Below are 27,000 nucleotides of genomic sequence, written 5' to 3' on the forward strand. Positions count from 1 at the left end.
CCTCAACATAATAAAGGCCATATACGAAAAACCCACAGCAAACATCATTCTCAATGGTGAAAAACTGAAAGCATTTCCTCTAAGATCAGGAACAAGACAAGGATGTCCACTCTCGCCACAATTATTCAACATAGTTTTGGAAGTCCTAGCCACAGCAGTCAGAGAAGAAACAGAAATAAAAGGAATCCAAATTGGAAAAGAAGAAGTAAAACTGTCATTGTTTGCAGATGACATGATACTATACATATAGAATTCTAAAGATGCCACCAGAAAACTACTAGAGCTAATCCATGAATTTGGTAAAGTTGCAGGATACAAAATTAATGCACAGACATCTCTTGCATTCCTATACACTAATGATGAAAAATCTGAAAGAGAAATTAAGGAAACACTCTTATTTACCACTGCAACAAAAAGAATAAAATACCTAGGAATAAACCTACCTAGGGAGACAAAAGAACTGTATGCAGAAAACTATAAGACACTGATGAAAGAAATTAAAGATGATATAAACAGATGGAGAGATATACCATGTTCTTGAATTGGAAGAATCAATATTGTGAAAATGACTCTACTACCCAAAGCAACCTACAGATTCAATGCTATCCCTATCAAATTACCAATGTCATTTTTTTACAGAAGTAGAAAATCTTAAAATTTGTATGGAGACACAAAAGACCCCAAATAGCCAAAGCAGTCTTGAGGGAAAATAACGGAGCTGGAGGAATCAGGCTCCCTGACTTAAGACTATACTACAGAGCTACAGTAATCAAGACAATATGGCACTGGCACAAAAACAGAATTATAGATCAATGGAACAGGATAGAAAGCCTGGAGATAAACCCACACACCTATGGTCAACTAATCTATGACAAAGGAGGCAGGGATATACAATGGAGACAAGACAGCCCCTTCAATAAGTGGTGCTGGGAAAACTGGACAGGTAATGTAAAAGAATGAAATTAGAACACTCCCTAACACCATACACAAAAATAAACTCAAAATGGATTAGAGACCTAAATGTAAGACCAGACACTATAAAACTCTGAGAGGAAAACATAGGCAGAACACTCTTTGACATAAGTCACAGCAAGATCTTTTTTGACTCACCTCCTAGAGTAATGAAAATAAAAACAAAAATAAACAAATGGTACCTAATGAAACTTAAAAGCTTTTGCAAAGCAAAGGAAACTACAAACAAGACAAAAAGACAACCCTCAGAATGGGAGAAAATATTTGCAAACGAATCAATGGACAAAGGATTAATTTCCAAAATATATAAACAGCTCATGCAGCTCAATTTTAAAAAAACAAACAACCCTATCAAAAAGTGGGCAGAAGACCTAAACAGACATTTCTTCACAGAAGACATACAGATGGTTAAAAACACATGAAAAGATGCTCAACATCACTAATTATTAGAGAAATGCAAATCAAAACTACAATGATGTATCACCTCACACCAGTTAGAATGGGCATCATCAGAAAATCTACAAACAATAAATGCTGGAGAGGGTCTGTAGAAAAGGGAACCCTCTTGCACTGTTGGTGGGAATGTAAATTGATATAGCCACTATGGAAAACAGTATGGAGGTTCCTTAATAAACTAAAAATAGAAGTACCATATGATCCAGCAGTCCCACTACTGGGCATATACCCAGAGAAAACCATAATTCAAAAAGATACATGCTAAAATAAAAAAAATAAAAAAATAAATAAATAAATAAATAAAAATAAAAAAAATAAAAAAAAAAAAAAAATAAAAAATAAAAAAATTAAAAAAAAAAAAAAAGATACATGCACCCCAATGTTCATTGCAGCACTATTTTCAATAGCCAGGTCATGGAAGCAACCTAAATGCCCATGGACAGACGAATGGATAAAGAAGATGTGGTACATATATACAATGGAATATTACTCAGACATAAGAAGGAATGAAAATGGGTCATTTGTAGAGACATGGATGGATCTAGAGACTGTCAATACAAAGTGAAGGTAGTCAGAAAGAGAAAAACAAATATTGTATATCAACACATATATGTGGAACCTATAAAAACAGTACAGATGAACCGGTTTGCAGGGCAGAAATAGAGACACAGATGTAGAGAACAAACATATGGACACCAAGAGGGGAAAGTGGCGGGGTGTGTGTGTGTGATGAATTGGGAGATTGGGATTGACATATATACACTAATATGTCTAAAATGGATAACTAATAAGAACATGCTGTATAAAAATATAAATAAAATAAAATTCAAAAACAAACAAACAATATGCCACAGTTTACTTCTTCTAGAAAACAAATATAACTGCCTATTCCATCTAGCTGGTAGGAATCATATATGGTGTAATTATTCACAGGCAACAGTTTTGATTAGACTCTGAGTGTAAGAAACAGAATTATAAACACCAATCTCTAAAAAAAAAAAAAAAAACAGAGTCATTCCATTTTTAATCAAAGTGGGATGTTTATAAGTCTGAGTTATGTATTCTTTCATTAAAGGATAATGAAAGGCTTTCTTTCCATTACAGAATATTGGGATATCTTACTTGTGTTATGACTAATTTAAGGGAATACTGATGTCTGATTCTCTTGATTTTCTTTAATTATCCTGTTATTATTACTCCACATAGAGAAGGATGTCAGTAGGAATAGGCAAAGCTAGTCTGGGCTCCTTACATACTTAGAAAGGCTGATTTCCTTAGTATTTCTCTTTTTTTCTCAACAGCTGACTCAACGGGTATAGACACAGACCTGCTACCAAAGCTGCCAGCCCTGGTAACACAGCTGGCTCCTGTCCATGGCCACCGATGCTGCTTCGTGCACCAGTGATAGGCAGAATTCTAAACCATCTTCTGCATCTCTGAGTCCTCATTCCAGAGGCACAGTCCCAGCTTTGGCAGGCCTGAAGTCCTGTGCTCCTTCTAGCTGGCAGAACTCAGGGAAAACAAAAGTAGGCATTTCTATTTGGGAATCTAAGAGGAACAGGGCTGTCTCACCCACCCACCTTCAAAAATGATGGATTCCCCCAAATTCAGGAAAAGGATCCAGATGCTAGACAGCCCAAATTGTGACAAATGTCTACTACAGACATGATAAAATGTTAACAACTTTAATAGACACAGACTCCTGCCACCTGTCATGAGATGTGGGCTGTTATCAGAGGGAGAAAACCTGAAAGAAGATTATAGGGGAAACGATTTTCTACTCATGCCCTCGGGTTTCATGTCCATAAAATCCCCGAAGACTCTACCAGGCAAACCAGGCTTTGTCTTCTCCATTCAATGCCAGGACCTCAGGATAAAGCTACTAAAAGTGGTAGGGAATAGTCCTAGTGATGACAGTCATTCCCAGCACTGTCTAAAAGAACTTTCTGTGATGATGAAAATGTTCTATGTGTTGTCCGGTATGCAGCCTCTAGCCACATGTGGCCATTGAGCACTGAAATTGTTGCTAGTGTGAATGATAAACTCAATTTTTAATTTTATTAATTTAAATTTAGATTTCAATAACCACATGTGACTACTGGCTATCACAGTGGACAGTGCAGGTCTACCCTTCCTGGTGGTGTTGAACCAACCCAGTGTATAAGAGAGGAGACTGAAGTCTTTTAGAAGGAAGTTGCTTCATTGCCCTCAGCAATCCAATCTAATATCGTAAAAAAATATGTGTGGGTATTTCTTTCCTGTAACTGTTTAAAACATTCTGGCTCTGTCTTGGCTGGATCATGGGTTCAATTCTAACCTGATTTAAATAACCTCACAAAGTTCTAGTGCAACAATTCTAAATCCTGATTATGAGAACCCATATTTTTATTTCATTGAAGTACAGTTGATTTACAATGTTGTGTTAATTTCTGCTGTACAGCAAAGTGATTCAGTTACACATGTATATATTCTTTTTCATATTCTTTTCCATTATGGTTTATCACAGGATATTGAATATTGTTCCCTGTGCTATACAGTAGGACCTTGTTGTTTATCCATCCTATATGTAATAGCTTGCATCTGCTAATCCCAATACTTCCTTCCCCCTCCCCTCCTCCCCCTTGGCAACCACAAGTCTGTTCTCTATGTCTGTCAGTCTGTTCCTCTTTTGTAGATAGGTTCACTTATATTGTATTTTAGATTGTACATATAAATGATATAATATAGTATTTGTCTTTCTCTTTCTGACTTACTTTGCTTGGTATGATAATCTCTAGGTCCATCCACATTGCTGCAAATGGCATTATTTCATTCTTTTTTATGGCTGAGTAATATTCTATTGTGTATATGTACCACATCTTCTTTACCCATTCATCTATCGATGGACATTTAGGTTGTCTTAGCTATCGTAAATAGTGCTGCTATGAACATAGGGGTGCATGTATCTTTTCAAATTATAGTCTTGTCTGGGTTTATGCCCAGCAGTGGGATTGCTGGATCATATGGCAACTCTATTTTTTGTCTTTTGGGGAACCTCCATACTGTTTTCCATAGTGGCTGTATCAACTTACATTCCCATCAACAGTGCAAGAGGGTTCCCTTTTTTCCACACCTTCTCCAGTATTTATTATTTGTAGACTTTTTAATGATGATCATTCTAACCTGTGTGAGGTGGTGAGGACCCATTTTTAAAGACAAAATGAGTTATTAACTGTTTACAATAGTTGTGCTTTACCTCCTGTTAAGAAAATCTATTATAGTAAAGAGCTCCTCTTAATTCAATAGCATTTATATTCATGTATATTTCTCATAACAGCAGCAACTATATAGGGTTTTCAAATAATCATACACATAAATACAGGATACATTATTTATTTAATATATGAGCAATCCTTGATATTATCATGGATTCTAGGACCTCTTACAATCTCCCACTGCCTCCTGGGCTCTGTGTACACAGGTTAGGAGCCCTCTTTTAAAGACCATGTTCCCAAATATCCACCAGATATGTGATACATGTTGTACAGATGTAGGTCTTTGTTCACAAGAGGGAGTTTGGATTGGTATTAGAGAAATGAGAAAATGCAACTTTTCTAAAGCTTGGAAGTCAAATTTTTTCAATGTATATCTGGTAGCAGATGTACAATATAAATTATTTATGCTGCAGTGAAGCCCAATTATCATTCTAGCTGAGAGGATCAAGGTCTAACAATTTGGATTTCCTAAAAGTGTACTTTTATAACTCAACATTTATATAATGTTCATCAGTTCTCCGCCTGTGATTAACTCATGTTTCTCTGTGTCATCTTTGAAGCCAAAAATCTGAAGAAATAATTTCAGGAAAAAATAAAATAAAGCAAACATTTACTTAGTAACTCTGCAGTCACTTCATGTAAGTAATCTGCACAGAGCAGATTTCTGAAGTCCATTTGTGCAGCAAATTAGCTGCAATTTCTCCATTTAATATCTCTGTTTACAAATATACCCCTGTAGTATTTATGTCCAAATGCTGAGTGTACACTGGTGTTTCAATTTATCTTAAATGGGACAAATATTTCATCTCAGTTTCACCTCCTCTATTTCCAATTCAGAGATAAGAAAGCATGTTTGTTCTCCACCCCAGATTTCCAAAGATCTAGTCCATGTCATAATTCTCCCCTTTTGCTATCTAGAGGCAGGTGATGTTTTATAAGTGATATATGGGTAATTAACTTTGGGAGCTCTGGCAGAGAGGAGAACTGAACTATCCCCTGGCTGGAGATGGCCATGAGCTGGACAAGGTCATTGAAAGCTGGAGGTGAAAAGCCATTTTTATGAAGCTGACAGAAGAATGAAGACAGACCCCATCAGCTTCACAAATCTGTGATTATAAAATGGGGAAGAATGTTTCCACACCATAACTTCTCTGCGCAAAGATCTAAGAGCTAAACTCCTAAAATCTGAGAGGAGACTGGAGGGACACATTGAAGGACAGTGGTTCAAGGTCAAGTTTGACTGCTGGGATCTTGGAACATCCCAAAATCTCAGAGGTAATCCTGTGGTTTGGGGTGATGGCCACATCAGACCCACCACAGCACTTGTGTCTAGAGCTTTTCCAGCATCTATACAGACTTCTGGACACATCACTCTCATCAGAATCAAAGTCCCCAATCATATCTTTCAGAACAGAAGAGCCAGCAGATGTTGGTCCATATGACAGAGTAAAAGTTACCAGGAAAACAAAGCAACTGCTAGGCTAGGAGCTCCATCCATGAAATTTAATAACCTCTTGGAGACTCTGTATAGATTACCAAAAGCCTCCATAAACCTAGAGTGGCCACGACCTTGTTATGGCTGATAAAGTATCAAGCAAATCACAATCCATGCTCTGAGAAAGAAATCTCATAGAAAAAATGGAAGATGTGACAACTTTGGCCACAGACCATTGTATATTTCCAAACTCTCTGGGCTTCCCAGAATGATGTCACCCACTGAAAAAATAGGAACGTATTTCAGCCACATAGGTTGAAATTGTCTATTTCAATAAAAAATGTGCCTAGTGAGAGACATTCACTTATTACACATCACATGCATTGACTACTGTAGATAACAGCTATTCACTCAAAATAGTCATTCTTTAAAAAGCCTGGAAAACTCAATATTGAATTTAGAAAGCTGAATCTGAGGTTTTAATTCAACTTACAATGGCATGCATTAGCTGCCTAAAATTGGCTTCTCAATTAAATAGCTTGGGTTGTAATTTATTCAAGATAACAAAATTTTTTAAAAGTCATAATAAGTTAATTTTAAAAGCACAGACACCTACCCTTTTAAGAAAGATCATGTTTCAGGATTCCATAGCGTAGAGAAACCATCTTTTCCTGTGGGGAGAAAAGAAGAAAGACTATCCACTAATAACAGAAAGTATCAAAGGTGAACTTTTAAGACCTGCTATAATTTCCTCATGTTACGGTTTCAGTTACAACATTCACAACTGCAATCTATCATCTTAGACTTAAAATATTTCTTAATTTCTACCTAAATGAAATATGTTAAAGACTTTGATTCCAAAGACTTGATTTCTGGGAATTCCTGGTTGTCCAGTGGTTAAGATTCCACACTTTCACTGCCTTGGGCCAGGGTTCATTCCCTGGTGGGGGAACTAAGATTCTGCAAGCCACGCAAAAAAAAAAAAAAAAAAAGACGATTTCTTAGGAGCAAATGGTAAAAATAAATGGGAATTTTTCAAAATTAGAATTTGAATATTCACTTCACATCTATCCCAATGTCATAGCCTCAAAAAGTTTAATTTCACGAAGTAAATGTATAAATAAAGAAGTAAATGTATAAAACTCCACTCCTGTTTCAATACTCCCAGTGGGAAATGATATGAGGAGATTGTAATAGCCTGTGCAGGTAACGTAATGTAACAGAATCATAAGCTACTATCTCCTTCTGTTAAAGCATTTTTTATTGTCCAGACCAATAGGCCATTTAAGGGCTCTGTTTTTCTTAGCTTAGACTTTTGGATTAAGAAAAACAGGAAAGGAAAGTAAAAAAGAAAAAAAGGAAAGCAAATCAAAATAGGATCCCGCAACCTAAAATATGACACAAATGAACTTTTATGAAACAGAAACAGACTCACAGTCATACAGAACAGAGTTGTGGTTGCCAAGGGGGAGGGTAGGATGGGGGGTGGATTGGGAGTTTGAGATTAGCAGATGCAAACTATTATATATACAATGGGTAAACAACAAGGTCCTACTGTATAGCACAGGGAACTAAATTCAGTATCCTGTGGTAAACCATAATGGAAAAGAATATGAAAAAGAATGTGTATATATGTGTGTGTGTGTGTGTGTGTGTGTGTGTGTGTGTGTGTGTGTGTGTGTGTGTGTATAACTGAATCACTTTGCTGTATAGTAGAAATTAACACAACATTGTACATCAACTATACTTCAATAAATTTTTTAAAAGGATACCTCTGATTTTATTTTACATTTACTATTTACAATAAATGGTTGACATAAAAATCTATTAGTCACTAATAAATACTAACTTTTCTATTCAAAATTACTTTTTGTTGTACATTAAATTATTCTAATATTTTGACCTTATACACTCAAGCACAAATTAGGAAGGGAATGGTTTAATTTAATGCAAGTTAATCATCTACTACTATTAACGATTTCCACCAAATCTAAGTAAAACAGCTAATGGAATAATGTTCACAAGAATGTAATTCTGACTCTGACCCTGATGAGTTAGGTTCCATGTGAAAAGTAATTTAACTTCCAGTGGGGGATGTGTAGATTCAGAAACAATGACCACGATTTCCGAACCAAAAGAGCTTCAACGATTTGAAATGACCACGAAGGCATAAATTCAAGGCAATCACAGCCCAGAGGACTCATACACACACACACACACACACACACACACACACGTTCTCTCTCTCTCTCTCTCTCTCTCTCTCTCTCTCACACACACACACACACACACACACACACACAGAGAGAAACATTCAATGGGGACTCCTAGATTAGCCTGTGCTTTTTTAGGCTGCCCTTTCTTTTCAGACAATCAAAATCCTTTCTAAACTTTAAATAAGAAATTCTCCCAACGTCTTACCTTAAAGAGCATGAAACCTGCAACCACACACATGCCACATGCCTGCAAAGAGCCAAGGCTGAATACGACCCTTTTGGCTACATTTAGTTCCAGAACCTCTTTGCTTTAAAGCAACACCAATTCCCCACATGGAATCACTAGATTAAACGAGCATCTGGGACCTCTTCTCTCCTGCTTCCTTAACTTAGACATCAGCCAGCATTACTCTCTCACTGCCAGTGTAGTACTAAGTGTCACAGCTGCCCATTCTAGTTTCTGAAATCGCAGTTGCAGATAAGTCCTGATAACAAAAGAAAGCCAAGACAGATTGATGACTAATCTAGAAACATGGGTCAACATGCACACACTGAGCCAAACCCTAATCTCTGGCTTAGTAATTACTGGGATGGGGCTCCTTGCAGATCTTTAATTCATAACTGGCTGTCCAGAAAAAAATATGATATCTAGGATTTGTCTCCAAACAATCCAGTTGGGGTCGTAGATGGCAAGTGAGAGATGAAACAAAAGCAACCATGAGTTTGCTGTAGTTTAACCATGAACACATGAAGGTTCATTATAATATCTGCTCTACTTTTAAATTTAAAATTTTCCATGACGAAAAGTTAAAATGAATGATCACCCGACGAAACTCATGTGTGAAAATATGAGAAAGAGAGGAATACACAGACCATAAATACCATAACCTTGTTTTCCAAACACCCTTCACCAAAAATGGAAAATCTAGGGAAATAAGCAAAAAAAAATTTAATTGAAATCACACTAGGAAAAATGAACAGCCTGTAGTTATGGTTTTATAAATGAAGTAATAATGGCCTTAAAGCTTTCTTTCAATATTTCAAAAGCCAAATTAGAGGTATGTATTTAACTATAATAAAGCTTTTTTTTTTTATTTTAAATATCTCTGATTTGAAATAAGTGATATCAACATAGAAACACTAGTTATCTCATGCTTGTCAGAAATTGTTGGTAGTTAATATGCCTTTGATTAATATAAGTGGGAAAATGGATGACCTACAACTAATATCAACATGATCTGTGTCATGAACAAATATCCTATTAAACAAGAGATCTGAGAGGACACCATTAAAAAAAAAATAGCGTCCTTTATTGGTGCAAACTTTGGGACCACAGATATAAACCATCATATCTCCAAACCACTTATGCTACCTGAGAGATCTGTCACTGGGAATCAGCCAAAATATGGGCACTTTATATATGAAAACCACTAATTCGGCCAGAATTTGGAAGAAACTAGAAGGGGTCATACAAGGCCAGAATCCAGCTTCCACAATAAACGGGGAAAGTCACATACCAAGTAAGATCATCCTCACAGCCTTGGAATTTGACTGACTGACCCTGCCAGACACCACTACTGGAAATCTAATTCTGGACATAAGTTAAAAAGCAGATTTATGTCATGGTTTGGGGAAAGACCATGTGTCGAGATGTGCCACGCCTGCTTCAAAGATGAGCCAGGACAAGAACAAACTTTGGTTCCCTCTGACCAGAGTATGCACAAGACCCAACACTGAAAATCCTAACAAGGGATTTGATGATTTGAAAAAAAAAAGAAAAAAAAAGTAGTTGACGGTTTTCTGTTTTCTTTTTCAAGTTTTCCAGGCCTAAAACAACCTATTTTCTTTCCAGTAAAGAAACAATGCCAAATTCTGAAAAGGAAATTTGTCTGACTTAATGGATAAGCACATAAAAGCTGGAAAAGGGAGTATTAGGGGAAAACCAGTACAACTTGGCCTTAGGAGGCAGGCCTCCAAATTTATTGGTAAAAAAGGACTGAGGGTCAGAGAAGGGAGTGTGGGGGTAATAATTACGAACGAGTTGCACGATGAAGGTCAGCTAAACAAAACTGAGTTTTTGTCAATTTGAAAATCACGGTTCCAGCAATTTACTACATGAGCTAAGAGAAACTTCCATTAGCTTACACCCATACTCACATAGTTTTCATTCAAGCAGCCATAATTCGAGGCCTAGTTTTATTAAATTGGGAATAGTATAATACAAAGTCCTATGCATTTAATAAATATTTGTCAGATAAAAGAATGAATGAGGTGGTTACTTATACCACATCATGAAATCTAAATCAAAGGTCATTAGAAATGACAAAAATAAAATCCCCAGGTACGGTGGTCATGGCTATTTGTCTAACCAACATTCATAACCTTAATTTTCTTCTGGGGGGTGAGGCAATGTGTCAGGCTAAAATGGTCTGTTCCCCAGACACCCTTAGGAAAATGAAGGGGAAGCCATGTGACGCAGTTTTGACCAATAAGATGCAAGAAAGAAGGCTCTGAGAAAGTCTGCAATCAAGATATGAAGACAGCCCCTTCCCACTTTCTTGGGAATAGCTTCTGGACAGTGCAGAGCCACCTCATCACCATGGGGACAAAAGCCAGATGATAAAGAGTGAAAGACAGAAAGAGCCTAGTTCTCAGTGGCATTGCTGAGATGCTGCCCCTCCCAACATGTCTGGATTCCTAACCTCGCACTTCATGTTAGGTGTGACTTCTTTGCGTTTAAGCTGCTGTCTTCTATAATTCACAGGCAGAAATATTCTAACAAACACCAGATATAATTTATCTTTCCCCCTGTGTTCTCAGAAGCTGCTTCTATTTCCAGTGACTGTGATGCTCCATATAACTGTCCAGTAACAGGGTTATGTAATCATCACTTACCTCATCAACAGCTCCCACTTGTCAAGAGGATCCCTCACACTAAAATGCCAACAAGATTAAGGGCAGGCAGCCATCAGGAAAAGAGAGTAGTACTATTCCAGTGACCAAGAAATGGAGGATCTTCTCACTTAAGACAGTCTTCAAAACATGTGTGTCTCAACAAAGAAGGAAAGGGAATATTTAGAGGTCTGGCTAAACTAAACATCAGAAATGAAACATCTCTGAGAAACAGAAAACAAGAATAGGAAGGAGGGCACCTCTTGAGGGCTTGAAGGGTATCCTGGTTCAGAGGCCCCTACTCCATGCTTCTACGGGGCCTCAGCAATGTACCTCCTGTGGAACGTAAAATTCTACAGTCACTTCTCTCTTAATTGTTGATGTCTCTTGGTGGAACATAAACTCCTAGGGCTCAGGAAAGCTGGTGTGTAACAAGTACTGACAACCGCTGAATGAAGAAATGAGCAAAGCAACGTACAGATTCCTTTTCCAAGAGATTTTATGAAAAGAATGCAATCCCCCCAAAATAAAATCGAATCTGGGATCATGATTTTTCTAGAAATATAATGAGGTGTATGAACTATTCAAGTGACCCAACATACCATATTTAATTCAAATGTCTACGAGAAGAAAAGAAAAGAAAAGGGGAAAGAACTACACTTAGGAAGAAACTATTTTAAGCCAGGTGATGTGTTAGGGGCTTTACACCCAGTATTTCATTAATCTCCACAACACACCCCCGCATCCCAGTTAGTCACTAGGGTCTCCCCTTTCAGACCAGGACAAGTTCAGAGGGAGCTAGGGAGCTAAACCAGGGTCACATACCCACTAAAAGGCAGACCTGATAGTCAAACCCAGGAATGTCAGCTCTCACTTTTCTGCTTTATCATGCTGCTTCCTCACTTTGGTCTTTACTAAAATATTGTTTATAAATTGCATACGCTAGCTGATATAACATTCACGAGAACCTTCAGTTTATGGCCTCAAAACCATATATGCAGGGTGAGGGTCCATTGTAACCTCAAGAACAATTACTTTTTGCCCATGTCACTAATCAGACATGCTTTGGCATGACACAGACACTAACCTCTAGCTCATTTGACAGCTGTAAGGAATTACAAAGGAGCTACATACCTACAGCATGTCCCCCCCCCAAAAAAAAAGTCACTATGTACTCATATGACCTAGAAATGATGCAAAATAAACCTATGTGCCAAGGGTTTCAGTTTCTCTTAGAAATCAACAGCCCTCCCCGCCCCACCCACGTATAGTAAACACACGCACGACAGCTTGCATGTATGTGCCTTGGAGATGCTGGTGGGTGGGCTTACAATAAAACCCACGGCATCTGTGCACACAAGATATCAGATCTACTGAAGCAGTTTAAAGTAAGAGACTCATTTGAACCAAAGGGGGAAAAAATCCACTGTTGAAGGAAAAAAAAAAAGGATGTATTTTGCAACAGACTGCTAATACTTTTCATTGAATAAATAATACCTCTTCGAAACTGATGAAAATTTAGTGGAAATATTTATCCAGTAAACATCTTAATGAAATAAATTGTTATGACTCCAAAGAAACCTAATTTAACAACTTCATAAATTCTCATGGAGAAGAAATAGACTCACCACCCCTGAAACATTTGGTAATCATTTTGCCACAATATGTGCACAGTCTGTGAGGTACGCGCAGAGATGAAAAACTTAACTGTATTAGCCTAATCACAATCTTCTTTGCTCTGCTATTTCAGGTTAAGTCTTCCACCAATTTTTAAACAATACAGAGTATTTTGCAAGTCACCATTTCTATCAGGACAGCTATCTAATATCCATTTTTTTTTTAACCTGAAAAATGTGTTAGAAGCCAAACTTACTGTGGGATGGTTCTTATGTGATAAAACATGTTTCCATTTTTTCCTCCCCCTTTCTATTAGTTATCTATCATTTTCAAATGTTCCATACACAGATCTTTGGCGAAAAAAAAAATTCATTAGTATAAGGACCTGGGGTCTTCTTCTAAAAAATGGATGAATTATTTTTAGGAAGATAAACTACTCCTTTTTTTTTTCAGCTAACCCATTTCAATACTTTCCCATGGTAAAGAAAAAGTGTATTCTCAGTTAAATACTACTATTGCACACACAGCTTTTCCTCTACAAAGTTATTTTTCAAAGCATTCAATCTTCACCAAAGGCTAATCATTTTCAAAGATGGGCCTTATAATAAAAGAAACGGGGTAAAGATACTTTTACCCCTTTGCTTAAAGATGCTTAAAGTAGATCTCTGTACACAACTTCTCCTTTTAAATCTCTTGCCCAAAACTCCAAGCTTTCTAGCAAATTTGGAATCCCTTCATGAATGCTTACTTTGCTTAAAGTACACCCAGAAAAATAGGCCAAAAGCATTCATATTCTCCCTTGCATTTGACCCCACCAGCAGCCAGACACTGCCCCATTTACAGAAAAAAATATATCGAGGTTCACATTAAATTAACTGCCGTAAGAAGTTCCAGAGCTTGAACTAAGAAAAGGCTTAAACATTAAAATACCTCTTTTCTTAGGTACCAGCTCACTTTCCTTATTTCTTTTTTTTTTGCATCTTAAAGTAATTCATAACAACTGACTAAGCCTCAAAAATTTACACGAAAATCTACAAATAAAGTTTGAGAAGTTATATTTAGCAGATTTCTGATGATACTGGACACAATCTTGGTGCCGCTTCCTAGCCATGAAAGGGAATTCTTATTAGTCTTTAACAGAAAAGTAATTGAGCTGATTAAATATAGATCAAAGGAAGTTCTGTCATGAAAAGGCCAATTTTCTATAACTCGTGGGAAAAAAATGTATCAATTAACAAGAAGCAATCTGGTGTTTCTCATTCTGGCCTATAATGGTTGTCTGTTTATGATTAGATTAAGAGCAAGCACTTTTGATGCCTTTTTTATACCTTTCAGTTATTCTCCAATATTTTTAGCATGATCATGTATTATTGTTACAAGCTCCAAAGTTATTTCTTTAATCTTAGATATTACTGATATATAATCTCCTTTTTATTCACATAAATCACTACTGTGAAATAAATAATGCATGTTAATATATTTAAAAAATATATTGATAATTAAATTTATACCTTTAAAATAACTTCTTATCATACTGTCACCTATAGATTCTAGTACAAAACCATATTAAATGTTTTAAGGTTATTTTCTACTTCAAAATAAGCTAACTAACGAACTGATAAATACATTTTTATATTTATCTGTATCCCTGCCAAAAATTTAGAAAATTACCTGTTTCTTGTTCCAACCATTCTCCTTCATCTGTGCTATTTATTCTTTGCCAACTCTTAAAATCTATTTGGGGTGACCCCACCATATGTCAACTCTTTCTCTGACAGCTTTATCAGGACTATAAAAATATATATCTATGTTATATACATATGCTATATACATGTTATATACACATACAGTATATAAACATATACACTTATATACACATATTACATACACATACATCTTTTATATATACATAAATGTATAAATATATATATGAACTGCACGGTTTAAAGATTTCCACCAGAGAAGCCTGTCAACCCAGTTTCAGGTTTTAGCTACATTAGCCAACCTGACCAACTAGTTTGACTGAGCTAACAATAGTTTTGAATTTTTTTTCCACTTAAGTGACCGTTTAACCAAATTAGTAAAGAGCATTGCAGATTAGAAACCTCATTCATCTTATTATACTGGTCACCCTTACCTTCCCCAGAGACCAATAACCGCAAATCACCATGAGTCGATTCATTAAGCATTTATTTTGTACTTAGTATTTCTCATTACTGTGAAGGGAAAAGATTAGAGTGTGGCAGTTCACAAGTTCTAAATGTAACTGAAGGTATAACGCTTCTCTGTGCATCTTGCCAGTTAAGCCAATAACTTTTAGATTCTCTTCAACAGAAGTTGGATGGAAAGTTTCCTATCATTTCAAATTTTCAGCTAAAGTCTCAATGCTAAAGGCAATAGGTGATGAGTTCCGGTCACAGGACCAGACCACAGGACTTGCTACACATGGTCAAACCAGTCCAGAGGTCACCCCCAAAGTCTATGTATGAGAACTTGCATTGCAGAAGTCACTTTTTCAAAGAAAATTCTCGGGAGCAGACAGTGGTTCCTTTTATTTTCCCTCTTGACCAGCTCAAATCAAGTGCCCAAAACAACCCTTATACCTTGGGGCTCTCTGCAGTGAGGGAGGTTGATCATCTATGCCGAAACTCACAGCCTGCTCAGTGGCACATGTGTGAGGATGGAGCCCTCAAATGCTGCCTGCAATCGTAGGGCAAGGCAACAGAGCCTCAGAGAAAGTGGAACTGAGTTTGATGGTGCTAACGTGACTTTTCCTGTGGACCAAGTGGATCCCATGGAGGTAATGAGGTTTGAGTGATCCTGATAGGTCTCTACCCAAGTGGACTGCCTGGACAGGCACTCAGGGATACTCCAGTGATACCACTGGAGGACAGGAGCTGCACGGCATAAGTGGTCACTCAGGAGTTGCACTGCCCACATCCAAAACTGGCATGGTAGAGATGGACCCTGCAGAAGATCTCCCAAGAACACATTAGGCTGCCTATGAGAAAGCACTGGCCATGAAAACAGTAGCACCAGCTAACTGCAACAGCCTTGGCCCCTTTTCTGCCCCTGCCAACACTGGAGGAGCCAGAGACAGTGGGCAGAAAGAAGTACAGAAGGAGAAATGACACTTCTTCCTTGTTGATGTTCATCACCAAGCTGGGGTTCAGGCCTGAGGATAGAAAAGGGGAGAAGCTATAAACTGGACAAGAGAATGGAAATTTTATTTACATTATACTACATTTTCTAATATTTTAAATTAGATTTTCCAACACTTTTAAAAGAAGAATAAAGCTATTTTCTGTTTGTGTCTTATTAAGAGTGACACATTCAACAAACCAGCTACACTAATAAGTATCCAACCTATTAAAGATTATTTTTCATAAAGTTAAAAGAGAAAGAAAAGTTAAGACTATATAGAAAATCAAAATGTAAATTTAATATAACTCCGAAGACATTAACTCAAGAATATAACCATATTAACAACAACTTTAAGTGTAAATAGAGGGGCTTCCCTGGTGGCACAGTAGTTAAGAATCCGCCTGCCAATGCAGGGGACACAGGTTCGAGTCCTGGTCTGGGAATATCCCACATGCCTTGGAGCAACTAAGCCCGTGCACCACAACTACTGAGCCTGTGCTCTAGAGCCCACGAGCCACAACTACTGAAGCTTGCATGCCACAACTACTGAAGCCTGTGCGCCTAGAGCCCGTGCTCCGCAACAAGAGAAGCCACTGCAATGAGAAGCCCGCGCACCATAACAAAGAGTAGCCCCCGCTCACCGCAACTAAAGAAAGCCCGCATACGGCAATGAAGACCCAAGGCAGCCATAAAAAAATAAATAAATTTATTAAAAAATTAAAAAATATATATAAATGCACTAAACATTCCATTCAAATGGCAAAGATTGTCAGAATGGATAAAATAATAACAATAATAAAGCTAGAATCAACTATACATCAACTATGCACTCTCTGCAAAGAAACAAACAGAAACACAGATAGATTAGAAAAAAAAAGCTACACCATGCATGCACACACTAAGCATAAAACAGCTGAACTGGCCATATTAATATAAGACAGACTTCAACATAAGCGGGTATCACTAGAGACAAAGACCAACACTTCATGATGATAAAACAGTAAATCTGAAAGAATGGTACAAGAGATAAGAAAACTGAGACAGATGACTTGCTCAAGGTCACTTAGCTAAGAGAATGGTCACCTACAAGTCACTTCTCCCAATTCCTTTTTCAGAGCCTTCTTCATATAATAGTGCCCCAAATCTGAGCTCATTCGACACGAAAGCAAGCAGCCAACTTGGTCAAAACCATTAACTCATTAGCTACCCAGACACAGCCTTAGTGGGGGAAGTGGGGGAGTGCCACATGGAAGGGTAGAGGGGCGGGGGTGTGCCTGAGCTGGGTCTGGCTCCAGATTCAAGCACTGCAACTTGCTAGTTGTGTAGCCCTGAACAAATTACTTAAATGGGCCTCAGTCTCCTTTTCTACAGAATGGGAATACCGTCACCTCTCTCACGGGATTGATGGAAAAGACGATGAGGAAGAAGAGGACAGCAACTTACCCAGCTAATCAGTGACAAAGCTGGGACCCCACAATACACACTCACAACCATTTTGTTAAGCTGTCTCCCAGATGCATTATGCCCAATTGTAAGTACTGGTAGAATGCGTGACCTTTACTAAGCACTTGAAAAATGTTGGTTCCCTTCCCAATACACTGATGCTATCTATACTTGAGAGTAAGTCTAGGAAGGTATTTTCTGTATGGGACCCTCAACTATAAAACACATTCTTTTCAATCTAGATACAATGTTTTTCAGATAATCACTTTTTCTTCTGCCATTTTAGCTTTGCCTAACTCTGTAAGGTCATATTGTCTAAGTAAGTAAAGCAGACAGGGTAGAAATTTCAATGATAATTTTATTCATATCACTTTTTACACTACAAAATGAGTCATTCAATGGACACAATTTAACATATTCCTCCAAAAAAAAAAAAAAGTTTAAACATATCATCTTGTTCAAAGAAGAAAGAGACATTCCTCCAGATGACCAGAGAGTCACAGCCTCAGGACTGTAAGGCCAACCTTCAGTTTGGTGAAAGATTATTCAAAAAAGGAACTCTTTCTCATAGGTAAGTCTGTACTGTATAAAGTGAATCCCAGTATAAAATGTTCAAGAAACTTGACAACTTTCTGGATTATTTTTATTACATAATTGAGCATGTTATAGGAGTAGGCATTTACAATCACACTGGGCTTCATGTTTTCAGATTCTAGGCAACGCTCCTAAACTCTCTTATAGTCGAGGTTATAATCAAGGTCAACATATTTTCAACCCAGGAAAGTGGATGTCAGCAAGGTAAACAGTTGCCCACAGTGGCGCCCCACAAACCACATGAAATTTAAAAGTAAGACCAAACTTGATAACTAATGTTAAAAAAATGCATCACTTGGCTACCAATTTTAGAAACAGCAGAGTGCATACAAATCCAAAATAAGACATACAAAACCATCAAATAAGGAAGAGAAGTGGAAAAACAGTATGCGGTCAATGTCCACATCTTTCACACTCATTTTAGGAGACACTTAAGAGCCTACTGTGTGTTAGGTCCTGCACAAATTTAATTTTAAAATTGAGAATAATTATGAACACTTGAAAGCACCAAAGGGCTCAAAATTAGTTTATTCAAATAAATTCAAATGAATTCATGTGGTCACGGAAACTTAATGCACATAAATGAGTCAAGACATTATGTTATCTTGACCCTATTCTATGTTGTAGCTATGTCAGGTTCTGGGTAGAGTATTTCAAACAAAATATTGAATATATCATATCTAAACTACCAAATTTCTTCATGATTTAAGAAAATAGCACTAGATACTGTTTAAAAAGTACCAAATCCAGCAAAATACTACATTACACTTACTGAAAGTTCACATAATTTATTCTCCACAAAAGAATATTAGAAAAGAAAAGCACCAACTACCTAAAGAGAAATTAAAATATTTCCTGGACTACTCAAAAGTTAAGTTAGAAGAAGCAAAACCACTTTTATTTTGCTTAAAAAAACTTACCCCAGGACTGAGATTGATAGCAGAGAAATTCAGTAATTACACATTACCTATCAAATTGTAAGTTAGGCAATGATTCAAGTTCCTAATTATGGAAAGTTTAACGTGAAATGTTTCAACCATAAGATACCTTAAAGAAGGATGGGAAATTCACAGAGGAAAAATAGATGATGGATAGATATACAGGTAAACAGACTAAAGGAAATACATGATTTATCTAATCCTTTCCCGTAAACAAAGTGACTCATGAAAGTTCAGAGAAAGCAAACACCCTGTAAACTAAGCCACGTCGAGACAAAAATCACCTTTTGAAATTAGGAATATATGTTCCAATACCAATAATACCAAAATTATTATTCTGAAATGATAAAAGAGCAGATGTGTTTTTTATCATTATTCTAATTGGACCATTCTGTTTTCCTAAATATTATCAAGTTCATTCCTTTAAATAATTTATTTAACAGACTATATACGTGCTAAACATTGTGCTAGGTGAATGAGGAAATAGAAATAGGCAACCTCAGCCTAAGGAAGCTCTGTGTGTGTGTGTACGCGTGCACGTGCGTGTGTGTGCGTGTCTGCGTGTGTGTGTGTGTAGGGCTGGGACGCTGGAAATTAAACAAGTAAACAGAGCACAGTGCCATGAGTGCTATGGAGACAGCATTCATAAAGAAAGAAAGGGTGGAATAATTCAAATCAGTTATATTATTTTGGTCTGTAATACTTTGTTTGGTTTCTATATCAGTAGGACTGCTTTCAGCTGCATGTAAAAAAACCCCACTGTATTCCTTTGCTAGGGCTGCCATAACAACAAAATACCAGACTAGGTGGCTTAAACAACAGAATTTATTTTTTTAACAGTTCTGAAGGCTGGAGGTCCAAGATCGAGGGTTGTTTTCTGGGAACGTTCCTTGGCGTGAAGACAGCCACCTCCTCACCGCGTCCTCACACGGCCTTCCCTCTGTAGGTATGCACACACCCCTGCCTTCTCTCCTGCATCCTAACATCTCTGCTTATAAGGATACCAGTCAGACTGGATTAGATCTAAGAGCTTCATTTTAACCTTATTTATCTCTTTTAAGGCCTTATCTCCAAATACAGTCACATTCTGAGGTACTGAGGGGTAGGACTTCAACCTATGAATTTTGGAGAGACACAGTTCAGTCCACAACAGCCATCAAAGTGACTTAACCAGGGCTTCCCTGGTGACGCAGTGGTTGAGAGTCTGCCTGCCGATGCAGGGGACACAGGTTCATGCCCCAGTCTGGGAAGATTCCACATGCCACTGAGCGGCTGGGCCCGTGAGCCATGGCCGCTGAGCCTGCGCGTCTGGAGCCTGTGCTCCACAACGGGAGAGGCCACAACAGTGGGAGGCCCACGTACCGCAAAAAAAAAAAAAAAAAAAAATAGTGACTTAACCAAAGAGTCACTTACTTTTCTCAGTTAACAGGAAATTCATAGGGAAGTGGATCAGGGTTGATAAAGCCACTCAAGTAAGGCATCCAGAAACTGGACACCTCCATTTCCTGTCCGGCCAACCTCAGTGTATGGTTCTCACTGTCACAACCACAAGACAGCAGCTACAAGTGTCCAGGAAGGAAAGGAAAGAATCAGGAGGAAGAAACCTACGTCTCCCTGGTCAGAATTGGGTGAGCCCTCCTGGCTGCAGGGAGGCCAAGGAGAGGAGTATTTTCAAGTAGACACATTGCTACCCTGAACCAAAAAAACAGCTCCATCAGAAAGAAGGGAGAGAGAACTATGTCCCATGCACCTCACTGACCACAGATGCACCATGTAGACTTGGGTCTATACTACTGATCAACCTTGTGACCTTAAGTAAATGCTTTCATCATTCCGTTCTCTGAGTATGGAGGGGCGGGAATGGTACCCAGACTGCAAAATCGCTGTGAGAATGAAATAGGGTTGCATGAATCAGAAAGCCCAGGGCACACTACCTAAGCCCTAATGGACCTGGGTCTGAGGCCTGGTCTTAGGTATCCTGGGGAGTCACAAGATTCTAAAATATCACAGACCACCCAGTCAAGACTCAAAAACACCAAAGAACTGACTCTATTTCTTTATTGTGTGACTTTTCATGTATTCCAGTCCACAGCGTGGCCAGAGAGCCTGCAGTCTCTGACTCTCGTGTGTGTGTGTGTGTGTGTGTGTGTGTGTGTGTTTGTCTGTGTGTGTGAACGCACACACATGTTTGCTGGGGGGAAGGGGGGGACTTCCTTTCTGATGGTCTTACACCTTTCGTGAGGGTAGGAAGCACCAATTTACTAGTACTTGTGTTCCTTGCATCACATCCTTTCTCATCCTTTCGTAATCAAAAGGCTGCTTTCAGGAATTTCTCTTGAGATATTCTAGACCAGAAACCTATTTAGTAGTGAGGTATACCTTCCAGGGAATTTATGCCTTCACCTCTCCAACAAAGCTGGGAGAGCCTTACATGGAGGGGATGAAGAAGGAAAGGGAAGTTGTGTGTGTGTGTGTGTGTGTGTGTGTGTGTGTGTGAGAGAGAGAGAGATGACATACTTTAACTTCTGTAACAGGAGGTGTTTAGAAAATATTTAACATAGATCAAGAAACAGCAGTGCAATCCTATAAAAATATGTCAATAATTACTAGTAGAAATAGCAAAAAAGTTGAAAGTGGTTCCCACTGGAGTTGGGGTGGGGGAAAAGGACTGAAGACCAGGCAAGGGAGTGTAGTTTTTACTAAAGCCTTTTAGTATTAGTTGAATATTTAAAACTTACATGTGAATATTGGATAAAAATCAGGTATACATTATAAGTTTTCAAAATATATTGTACATATACTTCAATTAAAAAAACTAAAAAAAAAAAAAAAGAAAGAAAGCTGGGACAGCCTTGGTTTGATAAACAGTGGAACTTTTCCAGAAGGTTTTTCAAACATTTGCTGCTCTGATTTGAGGAGTGGGTTCCTTCTGGTTGTCAACCTTGATGTAAAATCTGTTGGTCCGTCATGTTTATAAATTCAAGCTGAGAAAATAAAAATTAACCTGTGACAGAATGGTTCAAGAGAGCTTGGTTCAAGCAGAGTCACTTTCAGGATAGGTATTAATACCCAAATCATCTGTGCTTTTAAATTTCCTCCTTTTCCTCTGATAGCTGCACAAAAAAATCTCTGTGTGGGCTTCCCTGGTGGCGCAGTGGTTGAGAGTCTGCCTGCCAATGCAGGGGACACGGGTTCGAGCCCTGGTCTGGGAAGATCCCACATGCCACGGAGCAACTAGGCCCGTGAGCCACAGTTACTGAGCCTGTGTGTCTGGAGCCTGTCTCCGCAACAAGAGAGGCCGCGATAGTGAGAGGCCCGCACACCGCGATGAAGAGTGGCCCCCACTTGCCGCAACTAGAGAAAGCCCTCGCACAGAAACGAAGACCCAACACAGCCATAAAAAAATAAACAAATAAATAAAATTAAAAAAAAAAAAAAGAATGATCCATGCTTTAAAAAATAAAAAAAAATCTCTGTGTGTTACTTATGACAGATGGGAGAGGAACTTTACCCAGTTACTTTGAAAGTCTTTCAAAGGGAATGAAAAATGGACAGAATGAGGCCAGACTTGAGATTCTCGGAGGGCCTCACAGGTCCAAAATGGCTCTAAATAAAAGGAAATATTCATCTGTATTTCCACAGGGCTATCGTAAAAATTTTTCCCATTAGCTGCAATAACTAAACTGTCACCCTTCTAAATGTTGTCTCCATTCAAATCTGAAAAATCATATATCTAATAATTAACATAGCTAGCATTTTTTCAACACAAAGCTAAAAGAAATTTTCTAAATCCCAAAAAGATGCCAATTGTGAAGAAGGAACCTCATAAACGCTACTGACACCACAGGCTTGGGGAGGGGAGAAGGTGAAGACTGTCAAAGCCACACTTTTCATAAGATTCAAACCGATGTCCTGAATAATGAGTTCCCTCCTGATTTGGAAAAGATGCTCTCCTAAAAACAACATTCAGCAGAATATTTTCCTTCAATTAAGTAACAGCTCTCTTGCTTTCTCTCTTTGGCACTGGTTCATTCACAGGTCATTTGGAAAATAAAATGCTACAAGAAAATAAATACAAAGCATTTCAGATTACCAAGAGACTCACTTAATAAAAATAATCTGATTAAATAAATGTTTTTTTCCTCTAAGTTTTCAGCCAAGTTTGAAATAAGAGAACTTCTCTGATTTTGGGTCTAACACACTGTAAGAAAATTAAGCATAACTTGATTAAAATCGAACCCATAAAATAGAAAAAACTATATGAGAGTGTACCCACAAGGAATAAGTGACAAACTATCTTCAGGGAAGTGTCTCCTCTGGTTCTAGTATACTAAGAAATTGAAATATCCGAATCCCTGTTAGCAGAAATCACGAATACAGACTTTTCAAGTTACTGATCATCTTTCCAAATGAATTGTTGTGGTACTTCTCAGCAACCAGTGTAAACAATAATGGAATACTTTTTACCCTCTGTAATAAGTCTGCAGATGACTTCAATTTATTAAACGTGGCACCTCTTCTGCTTATTCATCAGATTGGTTTCCTAGCTTGGCAATAATGGCAGTTCATTATTCATTCATTGAAGAGACGCTGAATTAGTCTCTAATATGCAGATTCTTCCCTTCCCCAAGAAAGTCATGCTATGGCTAAAATTTGCAAACCATTCAACAGAAGAACTGAGGGCGGGGCACCAACCTAGAGCTGAAATCAATGAAGGCTTTGAGGAAAAAATGGCAACTGTGCGAGGTGTGTAAGGGCCTGTAGGATTTGCCAGTTGAAGAATGGGGTTTAGTGCAAAGTCAGCACAAGCACTGTGGCCACAGACTTTACGTTCCTGGGATTTTAATATAGCTCAGTATTGTTGACCCAAACAAAGGTGTTAAAACTTCACTGCAGAGGTTTAGCCATGGATGGTTTGTATTTGGCAAATTAGGGGAATAAAGTTAAGTCCTGAAAGCAACAGGGCACTGTAAAAGCGTTTTAGAGGTAATGCTATAATAAGATCTGCTGTGTGCAAATGACTTTAGCTGAGTATAGAGACTGGAGTAAAGGGGTAAAAATGTAAACTTATAAAGTAGTTGTTTGTTTGTCTCTCTCCTCCAGGGAACTGCAAACCCCTGAGGGCAGAAGCTGCAGCTTGCTCACTGTTACAGTACCTGATACTCACTTAATAGCTAATAGAAAACATGAAACATTGAATGAATGAGAGAGAAGGCAATAGGAAATTGATTGAAAGGTTATTGGAACAACCAAGGCATGAAAGTTGAGGACAGAAACTTAGGTAGCATCAATAAGAATAGAGGAATGGATAGAAATTCAAGATATTAATGGTAAACTCAAATAATTGGTGACTGTTGGATTCACGAAGATTTAGAACCTAAGATGAGACATAGATCTGGAGTGAAGTTGAGGACTTCTGTTTTGGGCACACTGATTTGAAAGTAGCCATAAGACTTCAATGTCAAGATCTCCAGCAGACAATGGGATATAACTGAAGCTCAGACAAGTTAGGGATATGGGAGTCATCAGTGAATAAGTGGTTGTAAAAAAGGTAGAAGTGGGTGAGTTGTCTTGTACTGAAAGAATATGTACCATAAGAAGAGTCGAGAGCAATTCAGAGACCTCCAGAGGATACCATTTTAAGGGCTGGGTGGTGGAAGAGGTGCTCAAGAAGGCCTGCCTCTGATATATGAAAACAGTATCGAACGGCCAAGCAAGGCCTAGGAATCAGGAACTTCAGGAATCTACAAGGGTAACAGCAAAAATGAATTCATCTAGTGCAATTCCTTCAGAGTGAAGGGATGCGACTTCCCCATTCACCAACTTGGGGAATTTGCACAGCAGCAGTTGTTAATAGTGTTTTGGTTTTTTGTACCATAAAATGTGGAGGGAAGAAGAGATGAATTCTGTCATTCCTTCCAGCAGTCTGACTTTATGATTCTAACCAATTCATTGCTTGTTCATTCAGGACAAGTACACAAACTAAACAGAGTCCAGAGCCCAGAGTCTTCACCTTTTCAAACAACAGCACCAAGAAAACAAGGGAACAGATGAGCCTGAAATCTGAGTCTTACTGTCATGCTGAACAATGGGAAAACACAGCTTGTTCATTTCTCCTCAGTGATGCTAATGATTCAGTTACATTGACTTCTTTGAAGAAAAATTACTGTTAATAACCTTAATTTCCTCCTCTTCTCTTTCCCCGGGTACCTGACATTTTAGATAAAATGTTTTCATAAAATATTAAAAGCAAAGGAATTATATCTTAGGTATCTAACTCCATGTTGTTTATGGACTTTATGAATCCCTTCTGTCTCTTCTTTCTAGAGCCTACAGTTTTGGTTCTTCAGGTAAATACATAAAGTTTCCCATTCTGCTCATCTCCCAAGAAACACAATCCATTCCAAGTGAAAAAAAAAAAATTAAGTGTTACTCTAAGGCCCACCACACATCTTAGTGATATCAGCCATGTGACGTTATGGGACATTCCCGACTTCCATTTAAATTTAGTCCTCATGGCTACAGTTTTCTTTTCTTTGGCCACAAAACCAGACCACAGGCTTTCCAGCCTGGCCTGACCCACGCACACCTCTGCTCTAGAACAGCAGGCAGGTAGAGTGTGCAGTTTGCCAGCCCAGACCCATTCACCATCCTTGTTCACTCCTGCCTCTTCGCTCCTGCCCTCTAGTTTCTATCTGAATCAGCTAATGGAAGGCACCAGCCAGAGTCTAGGGGACAAGAGGAGAGTGATGTAGTTATATTTATTTCCCTGCCATTTTCCCGCAGGGACATTACAGGTTGACTGTGTCCCTCTACAACAGGATACATCTCTTGTAGGACAGCTTTTCTTGCCCCTTTACTTAGAGTAGGAAAGCTCCCCATCGTTGCTAAGTCCCTCTTCAGCCCTCACCCTGGTTGTGGTTTTGTTCCCTACACCTGCCCATACCTCCTGAAGGGTCTCCTTATGAAGCCTTCTTCAAAGGACTCAGTCGACACCCACCATCTGTTCCCCAGCAGGCCCTGAATGACACAAGATTAAAGAGTGACCAGGTGGGGCCCTCCACTGCAGCTTTCAGAGATATCATCAAAGGAAATTGTCTGTAAATTGTAAAACGCTATGACATTTCCATGAACAAAACCTAGTACAGACTTTCCTGAATATGCAAGGTTTTAATGCCAAGGAAACACGACTGAATCCTACCATATTTCTACAATTCACTGTGTGTTATAAAAATAAACACGCAGAAAGCATATAATCAGAATCCGAATATCACTGCCAACCTCACCAGATTTTTTCTTAAAAATGGGTATCTGGAGAAACAGATGAAAGAACTGAATCCATCTTTGAAAACAGAAACAATATTTCATTTCCTGCTATTTATCCACATCGAGATTTACTAACTCTGATAATATGATACTTTAGGGTGATTCCAAGTCTTTCAAGGGATGTCATAAAATTCTAAAAATTAACTAATAATTCACTTCATATTATTGAAAACAACTATAATTACTGAAGTTAACTTCTGAAAGAAGTTGAGAATCGGTGACCTAGATTTTCTGTATTTTTCCTAATGTCTCTAAATGAAAATACAGTGTAGTTTCTAATTTATACAGCCCTTTGTCTATATATCACTTCTAACTAGCATGGAAATTCACTTCAGGTATCTATTAAATAATAAAACTCAATAAAATAAATTTATCTCTGAATCTTCTAATTCTCAAAGTAGAAAGTAGAAGGTGAAAGAGATTCTTAAATAATTAAGTACTTGAAAGTCTAAAGCTATAAATACACCTGGATAGAATTTTTAGCAATGAAATTAATTTGATTTTCCCAGGTCAATATCAACCTCTGTTGTCTGTGCAGCACCTCACTTTTTTGACCATATACTCAAGGGTGTTTATGACATGTCCCTGGTCTGAGGAATTTAGAGGTTCACAGCTAACCAAATTGATCAGAATATAGATTTTCAACTCAGATTCTACTCAATATCTCTTTACTAACAACTTTTTTAATTGGCCTATTAATTGGTAAATTCTTT

The 27,000-nt window shown here is 38.0% G+C and overlaps 1 protein-coding gene across 1 annotated transcript in view; it reads right to left on the bottom strand.

Moving 5' to 3' along the window:
* Positions 1-27,000, bottom strand: part of PLCB4 (phospholipase C beta 4) — a 420,273-nt gene that overhangs the window by 385,633 nt on the left and 7,640 nt on the right. The window lies entirely within an intron of this gene.

Source organism: Aethalodelphis obliquidens, unplaced genomic scaffold (genome assembly GCF_003676395.1).
Source record: "Aethalodelphis obliquidens isolate GAN/ISIS:26980383/991018 unplaced genomic scaffold, ASM367639v1 scaffold18, whole genome shotgun sequence".
NCBI lineage: Eukaryota > Metazoa > Chordata > Mammalia > Artiodactyla > Delphinidae > Aethalodelphis > Aethalodelphis obliquidens.